Below are 8,332 nucleotides of genomic sequence, written 5' to 3' on the forward strand. Positions count from 1 at the left end.
ATTAATGCACACACAATAAATGGTGCCAGTTAAAGTCAGGTAAAGTCCATAATGATACACTCAGATGACTTAAAATGCCATGAAAGAATCTAAAAACGGTGTTGAGCAAGGAAAAGATAAATAAAACTTGGAGCGCCTTCCATTTACCTACTTCTGGACATCCTCTAACCTTGCCTCTTTCACTGATGATATGAATGATTTTCCTAAAATATGCCATAGGTCCTAAAGGACACTAAACTCCCATTCAACCATAAGCAAGCAGACTATCACTCATCTTTAGAATGTAATGTATATCAAGAGTTCAAGGAGGGTCCCAATCCATAGAATCTCCGTTCGAGAGGGTCATTTCTATGCATGCTCAGGGGACCCAAAAGCTACTGCTAGTGACATTTGGACAGCTTTGGACAATTCGATAATAGGGGCCAAGGATGCACTACTCTTGGACTTATAACATCAGGGTCATTCAGGGTTTTCTGGGTCCTGTTTAGGAGATCACTAAGATCATCCACATTTGAGTTAAGAAGCATCTAGTGTCACATCTGTGGGTAGTGGGGTGGAGGGTAATTATTCAATTGAGTATTGATTTATTTGCAAAGCATGCAAAGTATGTACCCTAAGCCTTGTTCTATTCCTTGGTCCCTGAATCTCTCTTTTCACAAATCACAAGTTTTTCTAACCACATGCCACCATCAAAATAAAACTAATGATTGCTATTAGACATTTCTTTGACTTTAAATGATTCTTTATTTTTAATCTTATTTATTTATTCCTTGGTGTAGCAAGAGTTTTTTATTGAAAATAATTTAGAAAGATGTGAGGAAAGAAGAAGAGAGAAGTATGAGTTTGAGAGGGAACACAGGCTTCTCCAGAGTGGAAATAAGCAAGCAAAGAAACACAGAGACTGCAGTCTTTCTATGTCTTTCCCTCTCTTTCTGACTTATTTCATTTACCATGATACTTTCCATGCAGTACCACTTGTATGTAAATTTCATGACTTCATGCTTTCTAACAGCTGCATAGTACTGCATTGTGCAGATGTACCAGTGTTTCTTTAACCAGTCATCTGTTCTCGGACACTCAGGTTTTTTCCAGATTCTGGCTATTGTAAACAGTGCTGCAATGAACAAACAAGTGCAAATTGCATTCACCTGGGGAACATAAAGTAACAAAATAGGAGACTAACACCCAAGAATAGCCGAGATAAGTACCAGGAGGTTTACTCCATGGTTTGGAGGTCAGTCGCACACTCTAGGGGTAAAGGCAGCTCAGATAGAGAAGGGAGCACCAAATAAAGGGTGTTGGGAAGATCCGCCCAGGATGGGAGATGCATGCTGAAAGTAGATGATAGACGGAACACGATTGCCACTCAGTTCCTCTTTTGCAAACCACAGCACCCAAAAGGAGAGAGAGAACAAACGAAGTGCCCTGCCACAGAGACAGAGTGGGATGGGGGGGGCGGGGGATGAGAGAGATACTGGGATTAGTGGTGGTAGAGAATGGGCACTGGTGGAGGGATGGCTACTCGACCATTGTATAACTGAAACGCAAGTACAAAAATTTGTAAGTCTACAATTGTACCTCATGGTGTTTCACTAATAAAAATTTGAAAAAAAAACACAGAAACAAGCAAGTGAGATACATTTCAAAGGCACAACACAGGCTTAAAGAGCAATACTGAATTTAAAATGTAAATACAACTTCTGGAACAGTACTGTGGGTACTAGATTAAAAATTGACTTATGAAAAAACAATAGAGATGTATGTGAGATGTTCTTTGAATTCTAGGAGTTTTCAGGCTAGTGATGGATATGCCTATGTTTATATAAAATAAGATTCATAGTTATAGTTGTTATGCTGTGCAAAACTAAATATTATACACAGTTGTGATTCCAAGGCAAAAATTTTATTGCATTTATTAATGACTGAAAAAAATGCTTGCTTGGAATTTCTATCATAATGGAATGGGGAGAACTTGAGAGTAATGGATATAGTCTAGGTGAACTAGCTTTGAGCAGAAATATTAAAATCAGTGAGACTTGTTTCAAGGTTATATTTAACTACCCCATTCCCCAGTACTTTACTTAGTTATATATTAGTTATATGTTAGTGGTTATACAAGTATAGAACTAATGTGTGTATATATCATGGTCACGATCATGGTCCTCCCGTTGTTCATCGATTTGCTCGAGTGGGCCTAGTAACGTCTCTATCATGAGACTTGTTGTTACTGTGTTTGGCATATCGAACACGTCATGGGTAGTTTGCCAGGCTCTGCCGTGCGGGTGAGATACTCTCGGTAGCTTGTCGGGCTCTCCGAGAGGGGTGGAGGAATGGAACTCGGGTCGGCTATGTTGGCCGCTTGTAAGGCAAATGTTTATATGATTATAAGAGCCAAAGTTTAGTTCCCATTGCTACCTATTTCTAGCTTGCAGAAGAACATCTAAATTTGGATAGTCAACACTAAACCTGTATTGGAAAATTGCAAAAAAAATTATTTTTATACTCTGGCAACTATGAGTTGTAATGGGAATATTCACAGCTATGGTATTCAGAATGGCTGGAGTGATAGCACAACAGGTAGGATGTTTACCTTGTATGTGGCCGACTCAGGTTCAATTCCTTCATCCCTCTCAGAGAACCCTGCAAGCTACTGAGAGTATCCCACCCACACTGCAGAGCCTGGCAAGCTCCCTGTGGCATATTCAATATGCCAAAAACAGTAACAATAAATCTTACAATGGAGATGCTACTGGTGTCTACTCGAGCAAATTGATGGGACCATGCAAATCAACGGGAGGAAGGTGCTGCAGTGGTACATGATATTCAGAAGTTATTCAAGCAATGATACTTGTATTTAGCTATTTAAATTACTGAGAATTCCTTGTCTGAGCTTAGAGGCAGTTCCCTCCTGTGTACGAACACATAGCAGGACATTGGTCTTTGAATTCATTTCACATAGTGGTCCCTCTAGGTAAACAGAAGGAAAATTCATGGTTACGTTTGATCTATGAAAGAATCAGTGCAGTGATTTTTAGGAGGCTCATAAATTCCCCCAACTCTGACTTGAAAACCAAGATCATATAATTGTATGATTAAGTAAAAAGACGTTCCATATCTGATCTATGTGGAACAATTTGGAAAGATTGCCATGTGGAGTGAACATATTGAGACAAGTAGAAACTACATGTTAGAAGCAGGTTTAAAAATAAGTATATAATGAATGCTCATTTCAAGTCCTAACATTTAAACCTCATATTCTTTCAAAAGAATTGAATGTGTATTTTACAATTCAGCTAAAATAAAATTATATGTAAGAGATAATCAAAGAATAGTGCTAGAGCTACTCATTCAAATTTTATACCTTAAAAAGGCTACCGCTTTTCTCACCCTACATACAAAAAATAACTAACAAATTGAAAATTATTACTCTGATTTTGTTCTTTGTAGACACGATGAGTTACAACATTGTTAATACTAGGGTTTCATGTATATAGTGTGCCAGCACCCTCTATCAGAGGTTCCCAGCCTCTCCCCACACATGCCCTCCATACCCTTCATCTTGTCCTCCACCATGGCAAACTCAATTCTGTAGACCAGTTCTTAATCTCTGTTGTATTTGGCCATTTGTTATTCTCCTTCCACATTTCTTTATAGCCAACATATAGATAATTCTGTTCCATTTCCTTCTACTTACTTAGCTCCTCATGACACTTTTCAGATTTATCCATATAACACAAAATTGCATAGCTTCGCCTTATATCCAAGTAGTAGTTCATTGCAAATATATATATATATATATATATACATATATATCATAACACACACACACATATATATATATATGAACAGATGACTGGATAAAGAAACTCTGATATATAGTTTCTTATTCAGATATATTTGGGATTTTTTTGACACTTGGCTTGTTTCCATATTTGGGTTAGTGTCAGTAGCATTTCAATAGAAATCTTTGGCCCTTGGGGTAGAAACCAAAAAGTGGGATTGCTAGATCATATTGAAGCTTAATTATAAATTTGTTGAGATGCATCCATTCTTTGTTGTCAATTATTTCAAGATACAGAAAAAGCCTGTTTGTGTTGACTATTTTATTCAAGATACATTCCTGTCCTGTTCCTCATTGATTTGCTCGAGCGGGCCCAGTAACATCTCCATTGAAAGTCTTTGTTGTTACTGTGTTTGGCATATCGAATATGTCAGGGGGAGCTTGCCAGGCTTTGCCATGCAGGCAAGCTACTCTCGGTAGCTTACCGGGCTCTCGGAGGGGACAGAGGAATAGAACTGGGTTGGCCATGTTGACTGTGTGCAAAGCAAATTCCCTACCCACTGTTTTATTGCTCCAGCCCTTCAAGATACATAAAAAGCCCAAATATGTTGGCTATTATAAATACTGCTGCAGTAAACATGGACCTGCCAGTATCTCTGACAAACTAATTTTGCTCTAGTGTAGGATAACAATGGGTTTGTCCTTTTAGCCTTGCCGCAGGGAACTTAGTTTACCTAAGTAATGTCCTTTCTGTATGGACACAGAAAGACAGTATATATTATGCTTTGTAACTTGGGAGTTGATTGACTCCAATAATATTTACTCCTGGGTATCTGGTCTCTTGATTCAGTTGCCCTTAGTTCCTAGAACCCCAAAAGCAGGGTCCCGATGAGGGACTAAATGGACCCAGGGCAAGCTGTGAGCTACACTGGCATGGAAATGCGCCAGGCCAAAGTGCCACAATACTCAACTAGAAGTTGAGAGCATGATCATAGACAAATGCTGTCATGATCCAAAAGTAACGATGAGACTAGAACTCTGCTGGGTTTAGGAAGACTAACCTGGCCTCAGGACTGTGGTAAGACATCCTCAGCAAGAACCAAATTTTAAGTTGATATATATCTTATTGTGTTCATACAGAATGACATTGCTAGAAATATTAGAAGTAGATTTACTGTAACCATTTAAATGGATTACTAGCTGAAGAAAGAAAAAAACAACATACCCTGAATGGGATCTGACCCATAAGTGGATCTCCTAGTAATCCAGAGTAATCTCTTTAGATGAGATTTTATCCTTGAGTTAATCTCCTGGAGGAGTGGTCTTACCTCTCTTTCTTGATTTGTTAATGTTCAACCCATCTTTCTGTCACCACCCTATGTGATTGCTATATAAACTAAGACTGTAAGAGCGGAGGGGGCCAGAATCAGAATTCAGGGTCAGATTCAGAATCCAGGGGCAGAGTCAGAATTCAGAGCAAAGGGCTCCAGAGAGAGAAGCAGAAGAGCTCCAGAGAAAGAGATCAGAAGAGATCAGAGGAGGGACAACAGAGACAGAGTCAGAAATAGAGAGACAGACAGAAGAGAGCACAGCAGCATGCACAGAAGCAAAGCACAAAGGAGGAGCCATACCAATCTGGTCCATACACAGCGGCTTGAGAGCACTGAATGCAGGCGGCAAGAGAGAGCTTCCCCGAAAGCCTGCCAACAACACATCATTATCTTTGCATCCCTCCCCTGAGTCCATGTAAGATATAGTTTTTATACTCTAGATACATAAAAAGTAGCTTTATTTAAAAAATTGTTTCAGAAACCCCTCCGTACTATTTTATTAAGTTATTGTACATTTATATAATATTTCAATGGGGCAAGGATTCCCCTCCTTCCACACCGCACGGAAATTTTCAGAGCTGATCCCTGTCTCTGTCCTCACGGTTTACTTCTGGTGGTGCTTAGTGGACCATATGCAATTTCTAGGAATGAATCCTTGTTATACGCATGGAATGGAAGTGCTTTACCCATTGTACTACCTCTCCACCACAAACTATTTTTATCAAAATAAAAATATGTTTTTCAAATATATTTGAATAAATATGTATCAATATTTTGCCTGTGATAAGTTATTTTAAAAATGTCTTATAATTAAATGCCCAATTAACATGCCGTTTAGGGAGCCTAATCCATAATACAGCAGGTAGGGTATTTGTTTTGTACACAGTCAACCCAGGTTGATCTCCAGCTTCCCATATGGTCCCCCAAGCACTACTAGGAGTAATTCCTTAGTGCAGAGCCAGGAATAACCCCTATGCATTTCCAGGTGTGGCAAATATACTACTACTAATAATAATAATAATAATTAAATGCTAAAATTTCACATTGTTTAGTAGAATTGCATGAAGATATCTACAATAACTACAAATACACATATAATCTTATACTGCTGTTATTTACTGTATTTATTATGTTCTATATTTTATCTCATCTGTTATTTTTTAATTTATAGTTTATATGCTATACCATGTTCGCATATTTCCGTATTCAATAGTTTAGTTCCCAAACTTCTTTTCCTCAAAACTTTCAATAGACTTTGAATAAGTGAAAATAGTTTCACTTGATATCTCTGAATGTTTTTACTCTTGCTGAAATTTAATATTAGAATATTTAAAAACTATCAGCCCCTTTATGTGGTTTTTATTTCTTGAAAACCAAATGTATAACTGAGGATTGTTGTCCCCTACATCAGAGAAGAGGAAACAAAATTATAAAAATGAAAATTATATGAATGTGATATATCCTAAACACTGAAGGTGAAACCATCTCTGCTTAAATTATTAGACAGCATTTTCTTTTCTACTATGTCATATTAATCAATAAAGAGAAACTAAACTGGGTTTATTCTATTGCAAAGCTCTCCTTTTTGCTATGAAGAAAGACTTATTTTTCATTTTGTGTTTCACTTTTTGCCTATGTTGAGATTGAACATCTGGAATCCTAATTTGTCAGCTAATAGGAAGACATTAATTGTAATTCTTAATTGAATGAAAAACAAATTTCCTTTTCTAACATTTCCATGAACTAAAACTTCAAATCTGAATAATAAGGAAAATTGTGACATCACTTATTTCCAAAGACACTTCAAAATAGATTTCACACCGAGACTTCAACATTATCATTTTATTACTCAATGCTCAGTGGAATATGTCATTAATGAGCAAAAGTGATTAGGTTGTAGGCTGCCACTGATTTTAAAGCAAAGTAGAAATCTCATATTTTGTTCCATACATGTCTTATAGGGGAATTAGATGTCAAGACTAGTCATTAAACCGTGCTGAGCATTATTAATTTAGTAAGGCTGTTATTTGCTGCACACTAAGACAGGTAATTAGAACACTTCCATGAGTAATTTGAAATGTGACAACTCACTTGATAATCATCATCAGTTAATCTTTGGTTTCTGAAAAAGGCAAAGAATCCCCTCGAAATGCACAATGTTAACCTCTTGAATAGGCTGGATACATGGTTAAATTATTTATTACTTAAATTATGCAATACTCAATCAAAATTGAACGTGGTATAGGTACTGGACTCTAAGCTGCTCAGTATGTCTGTTGATTGCTAAATCCCCACATCACTAGACTAGCCTTAACATTTAAATTTGCAAGTCTGTTTTGACTTTTTAACAACTTTACTAGCTCTGTCACCCATGCCTTATATTTGTTTTCCTCCTAACGGGAGAAGCAAAACTCAAACCTGGAGTATGCCATAAAAAAAATTACTGTAATTATGACAATGGATTTATAGACATTCATTGCAAAATTGTTCCTCAAGAGTTATTAAGAAATAACGTGTCTGGAAAACTTACCGATTTCAAGTGCAGACAGTATTATTATATGAATTAAACACAGTTGATATTCAGTGGATCAATGACCAAAGAATGAAGGGTAAGTTGCTTGCTCAGCATGCAGCTACCAGTTTGATCCTAAGCACCATCTTCAGCCCCCAGAGCACTGTCAAGTGTGATTCTTGAGAACAAAGCTCTTGAACACCACCAGGTGAGGTCTCAAAAAACAAATTCAGCAACAAAACCAAGAGATCCACTATACCTCAACATACTGTGTTGATGGGACAAAAATGTATATTCTAAAAACAATTTTAATAATTTCTTTGCTCATTTTTCTGGTCTGAAAATGTTTTGAGTGTGTAAAATCAAGTGACATAATGATTTATGCATGGTGAGTATACTGAATTCTTTTACATGATTGTTCTCAAAATTATATCCTATAATATCACTTAGAAAGAACACTATAAGAACACTTAGAAAATAATAACAAAAGAAAAAAATTGAGAATATTATTTCTATTTTACATATAATATAAAAAGATTTAGAGGATTTAAAATAGCCCAAGTTCCTACAGCAATCGAGTAATTTGTTTTGACTTCCTGTGGTCGACATCCTTCCTAAGACAATTAAGGTAAATGTGTCCTAGAGAGGGTATCACAGAGGATTGGATAATTAGTGGCTTATTTTCTAGGACTCAGAGGTTTCAGAATG

Source organism: Sorex fumeus, unplaced genomic scaffold (assembly GCF_029834395.1).
Source record: "Sorex fumeus unplaced genomic scaffold, SorFum_2.1 ptg000007l, whole genome shotgun sequence".
NCBI classification, from domain to species: Eukaryota; Metazoa; Chordata; class Mammalia; order Eulipotyphla; family Soricidae; genus Sorex; species Sorex fumeus.